Source organism: Bactrocera dorsalis, chromosome 4 (assembly GCF_023373825.1).
Source record: "Bactrocera dorsalis isolate Fly_Bdor chromosome 4, ASM2337382v1, whole genome shotgun sequence".
NCBI classification, from domain to species: domain Eukaryota; kingdom Metazoa; phylum Arthropoda; class Insecta; order Diptera; family Tephritidae; genus Bactrocera; species Bactrocera dorsalis.
Window position 1 is genome coordinate 54,632,696 of NC_064306.1, and position 18,800 is coordinate 54,651,495.

Consider the following 18,800-nt stretch of genomic DNA (forward strand, 5'->3'; position numbering starts at 1 on the left):
TTACCACTCGCTTCAGAAGTGGTTCGATTTCTTTTCGTTTCAGCAAAGAATCGCAGATGTTAATTTGGTCCATTAACTTTTTCACAGACAATTCATGTGGTACCCAAACATCGAGCTTCTTTTTGTAGCCAGCCTTTTTTAAATTGTTCAAAACCGTTTGATGATGAATGTTTAATTCCTTAGCGATGTCATGGCTGCTTATGTGACGGTCCTGGTCAATGTTTTTTTTAATTTCATCGACTTTTTCAACGACAGGTCGACCAGAGCGAGGTGCATTTTTCACATCGAAATTTCCAGAACAGAAGCAAGGGAAGCATTGTTCTTCTACACGAACTGATAAAGCATAGTCTCCGTGAACTTCATAAATTTCATTGACACAATGAGATTTGAAGATATACGACTGCAACGATTCTATTGACAAAATACGAAAAGAAATTTTCGACTACCCAACATAGTATCATAACTATAATCATCTTGACGAGCTGAGTCGATATACAGATGTCCATCTGTCTGTATAAGCTAGGCGACTAGGCTTAGTTTTCGAAGTATCGATCTGAAATTTTGCGCATGTCCCTTTTTCTCCAAAAATAGCTTACAGCTGCCATACAAACATAACTGACGGTATCAAGTATTTGTATGAAAAGTACTTTCAATTGACGAGATATCTTCTCGAAATCCGGCATGGATTATGCACAAAGGCAAAAGGGGAATCTATGAAGAAACTGTTCAGATCGGATCACTATAGCATATAGCTGCCATACAAACTTACCGATGAAAACCAATTTCCTGTAAGAAAATTTCGTAATTCTGAAGGGTATTTATGTATGTTTCGGTGCAATCGAAATCAACACTTTTTCCTGTTCTTATTGCTTTTGTTGTATGCTTTTCATTTTCCACTATCATCTCAACGCTCAGCTGTTTTTCTCAATCCAAATAAGTTTTAGCTGTTGTTTTTTAGCTTTTTATTATCCTTTTCCTTTAATAACAAAAATGTGTGCGTCCACATGTTGCACTCACACACTTTTCTAATTGTAATTTCGGTTATCATGTTGGCGTTCGCTGCCACCCGCTCGCCGCTAGCAACGCATTCTTTCATTTTCGTTTTTAATTTTGCTTGCTTTGACTGCCATATTGCCAGGTTGCTACGTTCTGAGCTCATATGTGCGTGCTTGTGCTCCCTTTGCCATTTATTAGTGCGAAATTTCATTTTTGCTCGGCTCATGTCAGCTGCTCGGTTTTTATACACTTGTTGTTTCTGTTTTTGTTGCCTTCACTGGAAATGTCCTGTCAACGGCAATGACACTAGCTTCGAGCTTATTTCTTTCAACACATTTCCTTTGTCACGCAAGCGGGACGGACAGCGGGGAAATGCCTTCAAAGCAATCTCATGAAATGCATATGATGCCTTGTATGCATATCTTAGTCAGTAAGCCAGCTGCTAAAGCCAGTGTGTTTATGAAAAACATGTGAAATATAAATGCACAAGCACAGAGAAATGAAAGCTCATTTTGTGTTAAAGACACGTGTATTGAAACGCTTAGAGCGAAGCCTATTAAAAAAAAAAAAGAAACAGGTTCCTTATAAAAGAGTTATTGAGGCAAATATGCATACTAGCCTTAGTTAATTGAGTTTAGCTGAATAATTGGTTTGGTTGAGTCAAAGAAAAGGTAGACTTGCTCAGTTGTTGATTGTGTTAACTTGTGATGCAATTAAAAGAGCTACACTGGTTCTACGATTTTTTCAAATCCTTTTCAGCCGAAACTCAAAGGGGGAACCTTAAGATTCATAATTTTTTATTACTTGCAGTCGGAATATTTTTGGATATTTTTTACTATAGTAGTGGAGACCCATTTAAGAATCACCCGCTCAACAGTTAAAGTAAAAAGAAACTTGTAGCTAATAAATTAAATGTAGAAATAGAAAAATCGTGTAGACTGAGTCGATAAAAAATTTTCTCAGAGACTAACTAATAAAAATTTTTCTTAATGTTTGATCAATTAGTGTGCATTTAGTAGGTATTTGATAACAATGTGAAAAGTTTGTATTTGCATGAAATTTTGTGTTTCCAGTGGAATCACAACTACTGAATCGTTGAAAATGTTGCAGAAGTATTTTCGCCAAGATTGGCATGAATACAAGTATCTGAGTAGCACAAGCATCACCAACATTAATGTTGTCTTCTTCAAACTAGTGTCTATTCCAAATTATGCACTTAAGTCACCACTTCTTTCAATCGTCGAAGCACTTTCTAAACTCGATTTAGTTAACCCTTCTGCTATGTTTGGGTCAATTTGACCCAATTTTCATTAAAACTCGTCAAAATTCGCGTGTTAGTCTAGTCGTATTGTATTGATTCTTCTTCTATTTGTTAACTGCAGTAAAAGGAATAGATAAATATGAAAATTAAAATAATATCTGTTTTTTATGTTGCTGGAGGATGCCAAATGTAATTTCATTACACTTATTACGTTGTTGGGTCAATTTGACCCACCTAGTATTTTGAAACATTTTGCCGTTTATTATTACATCACTCGATCAAAAACGTCGACAAAGAAAGCTAGTTATCGGAAAGCGAGTATATTTTGCGCAGCTCTATGTTTATATATTCTCGACAAATTTATAGCCTTTTCGAAAAAGGGGAACTCCCGTTTTATGCACCTGTCAACAGAGTAAGTGTCGATTGTTTGCTTAGTTAGTAATGACAGACCTATTTTTCGGGCCACAATGAGCTTGGAAAGACAGGGATGAGAGAAGACAGCGTGATAAATTAGCACCTATAAGAAGCATTTGGGATCAATGCAATCGACAGCTCAGGTCATATTATCACTTACATGAAAATGTAACAATAGATGAGCAGTTAGTACCTTTTCCTTGTCGTTGCAGCTTCAGGCAGTACATTCCATCGAAGCCCGCAAAATACGGCTTAAAAATATGGGCTCTATGTGATTCAAAAAGCAAGTATGTCTGGAACATGGAAGTTTATTTAGAACGGGCAAGAAATACGCAACCGGAAAGGAACCAACGTAATGCATTTATAAATTGGCTTTTTGTATGTCTCAAACCTATGTACAGTATAAATAAACCGTCTCTATACAAATATTTTTAGGTGAACGTGTTGTTCTATCCCTATCAGAACCCCTTCCCAGAGGTCACACTATTACTTGCGATAAATCTCGCCGTTCAGCTACTTCGCAGGAAATTTACTTTACTCGGTACAGTGAGGAAAAATAAGCTTTTTTTGCCACGAGAAATTGTCGACATGAAGGAAAAGAACATTTTAGAAAGCAAATTTTTATTTACGGAGAATGTAACTATTGTATCGTACGTCTCAAAAAAATACAAAATTGTTGTAGCATTGAGCTCCCTTCACCATTCTCCACTTGTTGATGAGGGTGACAGAAAAAAACCTGAAATAATACCTGACTATAATAAAACAAAAGCTGGTGTGGATGCGCTTGATAAGCTGGTTGCTAACTATACATGTAAACGTCAGACCAAACGTTGGCCAGTTGCCCTCTTTTCGAATATGTTAGATATATCGGCATATAACGCATACGTAATATGGACAGAGATAAATCCCTCATGGAACACCAACAAGCTTTATAAGCGAAGACTTTTTCTTGAAGAGCTGGGAAAGCAAATGGTCGAACCAAATATTGTCCGCAGAGAGAGACTGCCGCGAGGAATCGCTGCTAAGAATATAGTAAAAAATATTCAAGAAAACTCCAAATCTGCAGAAGAAGCGTCTACTTCTAATATTTCTGCCAGAAATGAATACACCAAAAAACGACAGCGATGTTTCTTCTGTCATCATACAAAAAATTCGAACAAATATTCAGCTGTTTGTAGTACGTGCCAAAAATTTGTTTGCAAGGAACACAGCAGCTTAGTTTGTGAAAATTGCCGTTAAAACATACATATCTCAAGTATTTTCTACAATTAACATACACTTAACTTGATTCAATTAAAAAAATATGAACTCCTTCAATAAAATAGTGTTATTAGTGGAGTTTTTATAAGTGGGTCAAATTGACCCAAAACACTATATGTGTAAATTTTTCCTAACATAGCAGAAGGGTTAATAGCCTTTAGTTCTTTCAGCTTTATTAATCTATCTTGTATAACAACAGCCCTTTTTATTTTTGAAAATAGAAAAAGTTAATTCATGAATAAGCAAATAAATGTGAGCTTTTAACTGATCCATTTAAACTGGGCATACAAACTGGAATTGGTTAAATATTTTTCCAAGATGGGTATAACTTGTTTGATGTTCATGTGAGGTTTGATCCCCATTAGTCTATATGTAGTGCATGTTTGGCAACAGTTTGTTTGCGTCACGAAAAATTTGTCTGGCTGTTTCTACCTTGGAAGAAATATTTAACAGTTTACTAAATATTTTGTGTTCTCAATTTAATCACAACTACGGTCCGCTGAAAATGTAGCAAAAGTGTTTAAGATCATGACATCGAACAAGTCCAACAAAGTAATGAACTGCACTCCAAAACTCAGCCGAATATAACAAAAAAAAAAAATAACTAAATTCGCTAAAGACACAAGAGGTCATCTTAGCCCTGGCTTACATTGTGGAAAAAGCACGCTGAAATTGTAATGAAATTCTCCGGGTAAATGGTATTTCAAAAAATGTTTTTGCTAACTAGGTAGGACTATGCTTAAAGTTTAGGGCCAGCATATTCTGCAGGTGATTCACAAGTATTTATTTAATAAATGGCGTTAGAGTTTGCTTACTTTCATATAAGAATGTTGGACTTGGAAATATTTTTTATCACCACTTCTTATGAAAAAGTTATTTATTTTTGTCGAAATTATTATTTTTTACTATAATACTATATCAGCCCCGAACTAAAATAGTTATTTCGTATATGTTCAACAAAACTTTCTATATACTTGTATTATAATCGATTTTTCGAAGAAATTTTAATAAGGAGCGGAGACCACTTTCTACTCTTTAGTGCCACAGCAGACTCGAAGTAATTTGAATATTTACTAAGACATTTAATACCAAATATCAGATAAAGTTCTTTTATATCAGTTTTATAACACATATTTACGGAAAAAGAAACGGTACACTCTTTAAGTGAAGGTAATTTAATGTTACGTATACGCAGTGTATCACCATCACGTCGTACTATTAAACGATTTTAATTCAATTAAGTAAATACAGCGCGTAGAACAAGTGAAGGTGATGGCAAAAATAAAAACAGGATAAAGTGAAAATTAAATAAAAATTTAATGGTACCGCCATTGAAGATCCATTAGAGTTTTAATGGAAGATTTTTAATTTTGTTAGCACGAGCTTTCTTCGTTTATATTATAGTCCGCAATTTATACTTAATGATTTCATCTCCTGACTTGATGCTTTATATATGATTATTGGTACACTGGCACATGAGACTTGAAGGGAAATGTGCTTTAGTTATTGTTCCGATTTATTAGAATCTACGTCTTTAGAGAATTTCGAGACAAAATTTTCTCACCGACTAGAATGTTTACAAAACTCAACGCATTTTCGTGACTTACTTCGAAAAAAACTCTATATGCAACTTAACAAATATATTTTTTATAAAGATATTTGTTGTGAATGTGTACTTGGCAGTTAGAATAGAAGTAGATTTTACTTCTCTCAAAAAAGTAAGCCAATAAGGGAGTTTTATGCAGTAATAGATATTACTCAACGAGCTTCTTCAAAGCATGCAAGTATTCGTATACACACCTTCCTTTTTGAACCTTTATCAGATGTATAGCATATTTTCGTGCTATTGATTGCAATCACTTTTTGGCTGCAGCGAAAGCATTACGCAGCAAATAGCCGCATCATCTAGGTCAGCCACCTATACTTACTACAGCGCTTACTTTTTCTTCATTTTCCCATTTTTTTATTTTTGTTTTATTATTTTTTTTTTTGTGTTTCGTATTTAGCTGAAAGCGTCTAACAAATGATGTGCTTAGCTCAATTTACTCAGCATTCGACGCTGCCGCCACTTTTTTCGCATATCATCTTTTATTCATGCTGCCACTTTTCGTTATTTTTCGATTTTGTTTTCCATTTTTACTTGTCTATCTTTTATTCAATGCCGCAGTTGAAATGTTTTTCTTTTTTCTTGCCATTTTTTTTTCATTTTGCGCAATGAAAGTCTCTGCTATTTTGCGCTAAAACAAATGTGCCGCCATTAAACGGTGCATTGCGTGTAAGCAATAAGCACGTGGGTCATTTATCAAATGCATGTGAGTTTGCTAGCTATTTCAATTTAGATTGAAATTTGAATGAGACGATTTTATCAATCGTAGGCAGAAATCTGAATTGTTTATTGTAAATAATTACCTTTATTCAATGATATTGATATCGTGCAAATAAAAATAATAGAAATAGAAAAATTAAACATAAAGTAGAATTCATGAGAATTAAGTAGTCGAAGAATTTCAAGCTTATTAATAGCGAAGAGCTTAGTTGCCAATACAAATTTATTCAAACGTTTCTTTTCTATTTCCACCAGTTTGGTGGGATGTTTGAAAGTATGTGCTCCCAAGTGATTAAACCTTGACCTCCCAAACGCGAGACAGTCATGAAGGAAGTGTTGAGATGTTTCCACCTCGTCTGCTTCCATACAGTTTCTGCAGATGGCGTCTGGTAAATTTCTAGCTTTAAGGCATGGATCACATGGATCAGGGCAATGACTTGTTAAAACTCCCACTAACTAAGAAGAGGCTGGCGATCGATCTTGGGCAAAAGGAAGTAGAACATAAGATAATACGGAAGAACCGACTCGCCCCCACTGTACTGATCATAGTTCTGCTAACGAAGTTAGTCATTCCTTAACTTAAGTATCCCTGCTTTGTTACACTGCGGAGCAGTAAATCTACTGCCCTTTAATAGCTGAAACCGTGGTTTGGAAAACACTGCAATTGTCAGGAAGTCTGAAACGGAATTATTAGAAGGCTCCTGACCAACCCCAAGTTTTGATCGATCTGTAAAGATGTTCACTGCCTCGTTCCCCCAACGGATTCTACTCACCCACAACTCCCTCGTCGGTATGTGGGCAAAAACGAAGACGCCAAAGTGCGGTTTGGCAACTCCATGATGCGTTACGAAGTCAAAGTGTGTGAGGATATCCGAGTGTTCTGACATGTGTTCATTTGGGAACCCACATTTCCGAGTCTGACTGCAACTTTCGCAGCCATACACCTTACGACGATATCTTCGGGCACCATGTGCAAAATGGCATTAAGTGCTTCGCTGTACCGCCGGACGGATGTCTCCCATTTCCGACAGCGGTGTCACTGAATCTTTTGTCTTCTATTAATTAATGCCTTCTCGATTTTATTTGGGTTGATGGCGATACCACTTGCTACTGCCCAATTTCTGACGAAATTAAAATACCTTTGCGTCGACTGGTACACGGTACTCGGGAACTATCCTTTGACTTGAGTACCTTTGCTTAGGCAATCACTCGGCAGGCACTTTTTTAAGCAGATCGTTAACGACCACGATCCATAGAAGATGAGAGAAAACTCCACCTTCGGGGTCTCCCCTAATTCTTATTTCGTCGAGCACACGCATTGCCCCATTTAGGTTCAATTACTCTGTCGCATAGAAGACTGAGGTGTTTGAGGTTTGATTCAATCCCTAGATCATCCAAATCAGTAACGACAGTTTCTGGTAGGACGTTATTGAGAGGTCACTCGGAACGCGCCCCCTTATGTAGCAGAAATAAACCGATGGACCTGCAGTTCTTTGCCGTAATTTGGGGGCCTTTACTAGCCTTCGAGATGAACGTAACTTTGACTCGTCTCCAGGCTTCCGGAATGTATTCAGTTTTATACTGCAGCTGCGCTAATATCAAGCCATCCGGTCCCGAGAATTTGAAAGGTTTGACCAGATTAATGGCACAAAGCAATTGACTTCCATCCAGAAGTTCCACAAAGACTGCTTTTGCTATTTCTAAAAATTTAATGAGTGATTAAAAATTAGAGAAGATAAACTAAAAACTAAGGTTCACCGGCTGAAGCTTTTATCATAATGAAGCAATATTTCTGAATATAAACTTAAATACATACATACATATTTATCTCCAACACTCTCCTTGCCATACATCATCTTCCCTAATTGAATGAGTTGTCCTTTTGTGCGAAATACTTTTTCCCTATTTCTTCGCTTCCAAGAAAGGCTAACTGCTAAAAATAAATTTACAAGTAAGCAGGCAACTTTATTGTTGTTGTTTGTTTGTTTTGACCAAATTAAATGTCATGATCCTTTTACGCTCCGAAACATAAAAGTTAACCACATAAATGGTCAACCCGCATTGAACTTCAAACTAATTTTGCAGTGTCACGCACCGCACACGAACACACACCTACACGCTTACCGCTGTGATGACACGCTGTCAAACTGGAACTAAAAAGAAAAAAAACTTTCTTTCTGTAATTTCTTTATTTTCTTTAAAACAACGGTTGCGTATTTTTAGTGCCGCTGGGCAGAAATGAGTGGGGAATGTGCGTGCGAGTGTGCTTTTAGAGTTGCCACTGAAATTTCTTTCCAACAAAGCAAAAACAGAAAATTGCAAAAATTTTGGTGTGCAACGGAATTTACAGAAACAAAAGCAAAGCGTCTACTTAGCGAAGTACATAAGCGAGGAGGAGGTTCTGAAAAATTTCTGTCCGCTTGCTGTGCGCCAAAGGGGTGAAGTGCCGGCAAGCAGCCGTGTTTGTCCTATTTAGTATTGGGCAATTTGGCGCTCGCAATTCGAGCAGTGACCAGTTAGTGCGCACTTAGCAATTTCTTTTCTCAGCGGTGCTGGAGTTTCTTTATTTTTGATTTTTTGTTGTTTTATTTTTTTTCTGTCGACTGCTCTTTGCTCACTTTGGCTTCCGTTTCACTTTTAATGTATGGCTTTTGCGCGCGCGTTGATGGCCACTATAAAACTGTCGAAGTGCAGCAGTTTTCCCGCTGCTTTCTCTTATTTAGTGTTTGGCATTTTGTTTTGGTTTTAAAAGTTTTCATTTCCACTGATTTTTACTAGCTCTTATTGTTTCTGTTTCTGCTTTTATCGTTATTTTTCTATTTCTCATTGTTGTTTGCCACTTGTCTTACTCTATTGTTGTGGGGATTTTGTTTTTATTTTCGTGTTTCATATGGGAATTGAGTTCAAATGAAATGCGGAAGGTCATAGTGGTAAGCACAGGTTTATAGGGTTATGAAGAGTATGCAGCGGTGAGTGTTTAGTTAGGGAGTCAGTCATTTTTCAAATAGATTTTTTTTCTAAATGTCGATCTGAAGTTTAAAATTTTCCGATGGAAACAAGGAACCAACGCAAAAAAAAGCGCTCTGTTTTCAATTTTATCGTGACTAAACCACGTGATTTCCCCTCATTTTTAAAAACAATCGATTTTTTATGATATAAAGAAGTAGATCTACAAGCATGTAAGAGTGATATTCAAAATAAATTTTTTTTCTACCAAAAAGATCTGAATAATTCTTTCATAAAAGTATTCCTCTAGCAGTTATATGCAGTTAAAGTTATATATCAAAGGACCTAAGCATTTATAACTACAAGTGTTTGCACATTATGTGTTGCTAATACGACATGGTGTACTATAATGATGCATTTGATAGCATTAACTTTAACTGTGAATAACTTTTTATACTCTCGCAACAAAGTTGCTAAGGAGAGTAATTTATAGTTTTTGTTCACATAACGGTTGTTTGTAAGTCCTAAAAACTAAAAGAGTCAGATATATGGGTTACATATACCAAAGTGATCAGGGTGACGAGTAGAGTTGAAAATCCGGATGTCTGTCTGTCCGTCCGTCCGTGCAAGCTGTAAGTGCGTAGAAATTGAGATTTCTTGATAAAACTTGGTACACATTATTTCTTGGCTCCATAAGAAGGTAAGTTCGAAGATGGGCAAAATCGGCCCACTGCCACGCCCACAAAATGGCGGAAAACCGAAAACCTATAAAATGTCATAACTAAGGCCATAAATAAAGATATTAAAGTGAAATTTAGCACAAAAGTCGCATTAGGGAGCGGGCATATTTGGACGTAATTTTTTTTTTGGAAAAGTGGGATATCTCGGAAACTACTATAGCAATGTCAACCAAACTCTATAGAGTTGTTTCCCTCAGGCATTTCCATATACAGTTTCAAAAAATGGAAGAAATCGGATAATAAACCAGCCCCACCTCCCATTACAAAGGTTATGTTGAAAATCACTAAAAGTGCGTTAACCGACTAACAAAAAACTTCAGAAACAACAAAATCTTACGGAAGAAATGGCAGAAGGAAGCTGCACCCAGGCTTTTTTAAAAAATTGAAAAATGGGGCGTGGCGTCTCCCAATTATGGACCAAAAAACCATATCTCATTAAACCTACTCGATCGATTTCAATGAAATTCGGTATATAATATTTTCTTAACCCTGATGGCATGTACGAAATCGGTGAAATCGGTTTCACAACCACGCCTTCTTCCAATATAACGCTATTTTGAATTCCATCTGATACCTTCTCTGTCATAATATCTACATTTTAAAAAAAAAAAAAAAATCACCCCATTAGGAACCAATGATGATAGCGGAATAAAACTTTACACAAATACGTAGTATTTGAGCTGAGTGTATCCCTTGTGGAAAAATTGTCGTGATCGGACTATAACTTTTCAAGATCCCTGATATCGAACACGAAGAAACTCAGTGCCTAACCTAACCTAACCTAATTTTTCAGCGAAAATGTCGGTAAATCTCTCAGAATTTTAATTCTAAATTAATTTACAACAAAAATAAAAAAATGTGTAAATAACGGATAATGAAATCTCGATTATCTCTTTATCATGCGAGAGTATAAAAATGTTCGGTGACACCCGAACTGTAGCCCTTCCTTACTTGTTTAAAAATCTTTTTATGACAAAAAATTCTGACTTTTTTATAGAGAAGAATTTTTTTTTATTTGAATACTATCTCTTTAAAGTGAAAAGTTAATTTGCTTTTGAAAAAAAATTTTATTCTAAAAATTCAAAATTCCATATAAATAACTAGCTGACCCGGCGAACTTCGCCCCCGCCCAATTTTTATTTTTTTTTTTGAAGTCATAGACTCGTATAACTTTACCACAAATAATATAAAACTTCAAACAACGCATTTTCATTTAATGTTTTTAATGTTTGTAGCGCCATCTACTGTAAACTTACCGCACTTACTCAATACCGCTGTTAGCGCCACCAACTGGTGGATAGCTCTTTGCTAATAATAAACAAATTAATTTGGACAATAAATAAATAATGCGACTGTAAGGAGAGTTATAAACTATCTTTTTCCCCGCCCCCACCTCCCCCTCCCCTTCCCCCACACACCCCCCCCCCTATCTTTCAAGTTGGACCAAACTGCACACAGTGTTAAAAAATTTCATTTAGAAATCGGTTCCAGTATTTTAGGAGTCCCCATCGCAAACAAACAACGTGACACGTGATTTTTATATATTAAGATGTGGAAAGAGTTATATGATTACACACGAGTTAAATTGAAAATAAAGCGCTTCTTTACGTCGGATCCTTATTTTAAGGCCAAAACATACACATCAGAGAATGTTTGCAACCAACAAATAATGAAGTTGTTAAATAACGTACACCCTAATGCATATGACACTTCATTTGGTTGAGTATTAAAAACTTTTGCTTCCTGCCGAAGTAAAAACAATGGTTTGAATATTAACTTTTATTACTGTAGTTTAATACGCTGACGTGCTATTTATTGAATAGTGAAATACTTTCTGAGACTGCAGTTAAATTGATCAACCATATCAGGTTTTGGTGCGATGGTTTACAAGCGATTTATAATATGCCTTTGCTATTTGAATACTAGTTTTTTTCTTTCATAATTTCTCTCACATGAAGTTTAGAATTATTTTTAATCATTAAGTTTTAAATATTATACTTCAAAAACTGTTTTTAGTTTTATTTTCCATTTTTAACATAATATTTATTGTTTTTCGCACTGTTTTCACTTTAACTTTATATTATATTACTATCTTTCTATTGATTTATCTGCAGGTGAATGTTTTTTTGTTTTTAATTTTTAATAATAAAAAATTAAAAATTTCTATCCCGCAAAAAGAACCGCTTAATATAAGTATATTGAAAGCAAAAATCTATTTTCGCTAATGAACTTTGCCTTCGTTTGCTTTGACTAATCGTTGGGTTTTACAAAGGATATTTTCACCTGCCAAAACATTTTCTTCTCTCGATCAGATATCTTGTATTAATTTTGTGCTCCCATTAACTGGTATTGGGCTACTCGGATATAACTTAGATGAACGTGTTCCAGTGTCATTGAGGTACAAACTCTACGCAAATTGTAGAGTATCGTTTATATAGTTCCTTTCGTTGATGTATTATTCGCTGTCATCGTTAGTCCACTAACTCAACTTGCTCACAAGGAGCTCAAAGTTAGTCAAGGTTTAGATTCAAGTTACTTTCATAGTAGACTTGACTGGGTGCCTGACCAAAGGTTACTCAATTAGCTTATTCAAATCAGATGTTCTTAAGTTTTCGTGCAAACGTTGCGCTTGTGCGTTATGAGAGCTCAGCAAGCATTGGTTAGCAGCTAGCATTTGTGTCCTCTGTCCTAGAATGAAATGCAAAGGGTCCATTGAACAAGTTGCCTTTAGATAAGTTCACAACGCACCAATGATACGTGTCATCACTGGACACTGGCCCAATGGCGATCACACAATGGCGTTATGAGTTTTGGAGGGCGCGACTTTTCAACATTGCAGGGAGGAAGATAAAGTGAAGACATCTCTACACTTTTACCTTTAATGCTCAGTCTTATCCAGGCTAAGGTTGAAGCATCTCGGTTGCCATGCTTCCTACGAACTCGTCAAAAGGGCTGGAGTTGATAACTCGTAAATTTGTGGTAGACTCTAGAAACTTTGTCAATAAGCGACGGTCTTTTTATGTATACCTAGAAGTTCAAGTCACATCATAACGGGCTGCCGTTTATCCCTACTCAAGTGGGATTACTCGTGGGCTAACGAAAAATCAGCCAATATACCTAATCCATTCTAAGTTTCCGAAGGTGTTATACTCTTGATTAGTCACCAGTTTTATTTGTGTCATCATACAATTTATAGTACATAAACATAACTTCAGTGTCACGACGTGAGTTATTTGTGGAAAATGATATAACCAAAATAAAAACTTCATAAATATCCGTCCAAACTATGATCATACATACTAGGCAGATTGAAATGTCATTTTTACTTTTCTTAAGCCCAGAATATCTTTTAAAATGGTTTTCACTGATTCTTCCGATATTCCAACGATACCAGCAAGATCTCTGACTGTTAATCGTCAATTCTCAAGCATCAGTGGTTCGTCGTAAACACGTTCTCGACCCTCTGTCAAAAATTTGAGCCAATCAAAAACATTTGCTCGTGACAAATAATTCCGCCTTTTTTCGACACTCTGAACGTGTCGGGCCAGAGTCTTATTATTTTGTTTTAAGAGGTCACTTCATATTCCATATGTTTTGTAGGTAGACCTAACATGGCTTTATACTTTCCCTTAGGCGACGAACCGACAGTAATCCGAGTAACCTTTCGCCTCGGTTCGTGGAAAAACAAAGCTATGTGTGGAGTGTCACAAATCGACGAAAACAATAAAAAAATGCATGTGGGCTTAGAATTGCTTTGCATTCTTGGCATTCTCAGAATCTGGGCGCCAGGGACCTTGTCTTAATCCCATTTATAGAAATAATACTCGCTTGAAATAAATGTATCTAAAATGAACAGGAAGCCGTCAAAAGTGAGTCCTGTATTGGAGGAAATGAAAAGTCCTATTATATACTTTATATTGAATTGTTGGAAAATCATTATCTGCTTCTGATAGTTTAGTATGATAGTTTAGTATGCCTTTCGTTGATAGTATCGATTTTTTATAAAAACAAATTTTTCATACACACAATTTTCGTTATGAAAAGTCTTTAAATAACAACGAGCACTAAAAATTCCTTGCGTTGCTACTTGCTGCAGGAGATTGAGAGCTTATAGAGAAAAACTATAAGCAGAAAATTGAATTGAAGACTAATGAGGAGAAGAATTTGCACGTTGATATCACATGACACGTGGAACTGCAAGGTAGAAGCGAAGCTTCTGATAACCACTCAGTGTGATGCCAACACGAACCAAAACAACTGCAAACCCAACAAAGACAGTTGAGACTAAAACCACCCTGTAACCGGGGCACACTACTCGGCTTACGTGCTAATGTGTCTCTCTAGTAAAAAGAGGTAAAAACTTTTGCTTTGGATATGAACTGACAGTAGACGCACTTTGGTTGCCGAAATTGGCTTAAAGATACAGCCAAAATCGCAATGTTGGATGGTCACTTTGCACGAACAGAGCGGCTTGGTAGCGTCACTCGCTGAATATCCGCTTACCCGACGAAAGGGGCGAATGCGGATCCAAAGTGCTGCGAAACATTTGTGTCACTTTGCAATTTTACTTAGCGCACTTGTCATGGAAGAGGACAAGGTGCGGACTGCACATCAACTCTAATGCATTAAGAAGTAGCCAGAGCGAAGTACAAAAACAAAGAAGAGAAACAGAAAACAAAACATAGAGTGCCCAGTAAATGAACAGTATCACCGACAATGCGTAGGCAACCGAAAGTTCGTCAACACTCGTTTGTGTACATCATCATCATCATCAACAACAACAACAATACTAATAATAACAACGACGACGAGACGTGACGTGACGTGATGCTGGAAACGTCCTTCAGCTGGCAATTGGCGAAAGACGAAAATCGGAGTGCCGAGACTATGCAGCGAAGTGGAGCTCCCTCCCAAACGGCAAGCAGGCAGAAAGTAGCAAAAAGTATGCTCTGTGTAACAACAACTGCCGCGCCAGTGAATGGCTACAACAACGGTGTCGGTAACATGAGTGGTATCAGCGATATCAGTGTGCCAGTCACGTGACTCGTTACGCGCATCAAAATTCCGGCAACGCACCGCCGGCGCGCACTCCAATTACTCATACACGTACACATTTCAGACACAGACATACGTAGAACATTGTATATGTATAGAAATCAGGCAAATCTTTTTTCTTCCTCAAGAAGCGTTGCTCAACTTTACCAAAACCAACTAAATACTTCGAAGAATGATAATGAGGAAATGAGCAGAAGAAGAATCGTACTTACTTGTGTGTGTGTGAAGTAAGACTAAGAAAGCTTTTTGTAAAGAATGATTAATTTCTTTCAAGTAGAAGCGCTTTACTGCCAAATTTTTCTTAGATTTATCTTCTAAAGATGCTTGAAACCCCTTGAAGTGTAGAAGTTTAGTGATTGTTATTTCGAATTCGTACTATAATCGATCGGAGTTCAGCAGAGATCACCAATATCATCGAGTCTCTTACCCCATGCTTTGTTATCATGAGCTGATAGTGTCTTATATATGTTCCGTACTTAGAGCAGACAGAATTTGTCTTCAATTGTGATCCGATTCCTGTTTTTGGGAGAGAAAGTCCTTACCGAAATCAAAAAGCCCTTAGATACTCGATGCAGTGCCAAGACTCTTCCTTCAATTGCGAATGTAAATAATTAGTTTAACAAGTTTTCACGCAGTCGTTCGTCAATTTATAATCTCTTCACGACGAGGTTTACAAAAACCAGGGAAGGTACAGAAGTCCAAGGTTTCGTATCGGCAAACTTACACGTAAAGCTGTGAAGGATAGTAAAAACAGTAGTCATTTCAAAAGTCCGCGTGGGTCAGGTGTATTGGACATGAGAAAGCTGCTGATGGATGGATGTCGAGTTTACTCCATCTGGAAACCCGGAACATCCGTAAAACTGCTTTACAGCAGTGTTTTACCCGGTCTCAGATCCAGCTCGCGAAATAGGAGTGTCGGATGATAGCTTTCGATGACAACAAGGCTTTTATGATAAAAGAAAATTTCTAAATACCATGTATAAGCTAACCGCAGGGTATCCCACTAGACGAATAGAAACGGATTAGTTGCCAACGGATCCCAGACGTTCCGGAGGCTCACGTCTTCAACCAGTCGATAAATGGAAATACCTAGGGCTTGTCATTAATAAAGTTTAGGGGGAGATATAGGGAAGTAAGGAGTTCTCCGTCAATTTTACTTTTAGGCTTCCGGACTAGTCTAATGTTTTTTAGACAGAATTGGCTCCTATTGAGGTGGCTGTAGACGTACTTTTTCATGGGGGTGATCCAAGAGTAGAGTTCCAACAGTAGCACTCGCTAATTGTGCACTCAATGTTGATCAAGGATTGTCTGTCCGACCAAGAAATAGGATCAAGCTACTTTATTTTGGTTAGACTCGTTTCCCTGGTAATATTTGTTTTACTCGCTACATCGGAATCGAAACGAATTGGATCTCCGTTGAGATCTAAAATTCGAGCACTGGACCAATGGACCTCAAATGCGCTTAACCGCCACTAGTCGACTAACAGCACTTTTTCGATTGCAAGAACCTTTTGGCTTAGAATAGAACGTAGGAGATCTACTCAACTACTTGCCCTTAACAAAGTTCATGTCGTTGCAACCTCAGAGATTATTACTGGACATTGTCCAAAAAACATTCATATGGTAAGGATAAAAATCTTGTCGGCCGCAAGTTTTCAAAGTTGTATGGAGAAGGCTAAGGTTGAAACATCCAGGCACTTTCTTGTATATAGTCCAGTCTTTGCTAGAATCATTCATCTTGTCAGTCTTACCTTTAGCGAACCAGGATACATTGCCAAAACTGGCGTTTGCCGTCTCAAAAAATTTGTTATACTCGTAGGCTCAAAGCGATTTAGAAGGATATAATGATCCATACTATAGGTATTTTAGATATCGCATAGGGCCGGCGTTTTAAACTGACCAAATGAAATTCCTGTTGGGATAACCTTACATAACTTAACCTATTCATATGATGATGCTAATAGTTAGCTGGTTACCACATCTTATAATGCTAAGTACTGACAGTATTCTTATTGTTTCTAATTCCTAATGTTGTCTATTCTATTTTGTTGTACTTTGTCCAATATGCTTCTTCGAAACACTTTTCAGCTATCCATTGTTTGCTAAGATTTCTTACTGTTGCCTATATCGTTAGCTTTGATGAAATAAGCCTGTGTATGGTCGTGAGCCAACCGGACTTGCGATATTGTCATTTCTAAAAGTAATTTTGAAATGATCTCTAACCTCAAATTTTCCTTCTTCCCCCAAATTTTCCTAATTTGAGCACATTTGATCTCTAAGGTGGGCAAATCCATTACCTCTGCGCAGCTGCATCACTCTGCCCGCAACTTACAGTACCTCTTCTTCAACCTGGTTCTTCTGTTTCTTCCATTTCAACTGCTTATTCCTTGAGTACTGTTGTCTGTCATCATTTATATCATCCAGCTTGTGTAGGATATAAATAAGCATCTATGTTGAATTGCTGCAACGCAAAACGACTTGACAGTTACACTGAGTTTCTTAATGTCCTGCAATCAAGTTATTCCTCAGGCTGTCGCCGTGCTGTCTCTCTATCTGCCTGCCTGCCAACATGTCGTATTGTCAATGGATTTAAGGCAAGTTGCCAGTCGCCTTTGTCTCTTTGTTCGCTGAGTGATGCTCATTATTTTGTCATTGCGGCAGCATCAAAGCTGGCACTGCCAGCAAACACGTCACACGGATCCTTAGCAAAGTTGCCATTTCTCTTAATGCGTTATTCCTTACACTTACATATGTATGCACGTGTATCTGTTTATATTTGCTGCAAATTACTTTTGTATTTCTCACAATTCGTTTTTTTTTAATTTTTGTTATTTTTTTGCAGGCGCCCAACTTGTCCTTGCAACATTCTGTTGTCTGTTGGTCACAAAAATGCACAACACGTTGCCAACGTGATCAGCAACTGAAATGTGTTACAGCGTGCAGTCAAGCAGTGAAAGCAATAACAACAACAACAACAAAAGTAGTAAGTTCGCTATGTGCTCTTACGTTCCGTCTTGGTTGGTTGGTTGGTTGGTCGTTGAGATCATGTTGACACTGTACTGGCAGCAACTGTCAACTTTAATTATCGTCGCTTTTCAATTTCATCAGCAACATAAACAGCTACAGTAACAAGTCGCAAGGAACAATGGTAGCAAAATGTCTAGCCTGAAGTTAAAGTCAAACAAAAAGTCCTCGCTACTCATTATGTGACCTATAGCCCGCTACTCGTTGTAGCGTTCTGCGGTCCCTTTCTGTATTACTTGAAAGTTGCCATTAATTAGCGTTCAATTAAGTTCATCACCGCCCACGTGAGTTCAAGGCATGCACAGCGAATAGTTTGTGTGTGAAAGACCTTAAAGCATTTCCGCAATGATAGATAATATCTATAAGACGTTTGAGGAGTGACAATGAAAATCTTTTGATGGCCGACCAAAGTGAAAATAGAGGTAAGTCAAAATAACTTGTTTAACAAATCTTTTTATTTTAATTATATAACAATACTGGATCCCAGCGAAAAGGGTAGATATAATCATCCTTAGACAATGTTACCTTCAGTATAATAGATGCAGGTATACCCACGATTGTTAAATTCGAGCATATAGTGCTCGTGGTAACCATTCCTGGAGATAATAGTTATGGAGAAAAATCGAGGTTTCAAACTTAAATATTATAAACTGGACTTCGCTAAAGAAACACAGAATTTGCTTTATTGATCTATTGATTGTCTCTCAGTAACCTCGGCCTAAACAATCTTTATATGATGGTTATACGTAGTTTGTACAAAAAGCATAGCGAATTTTGT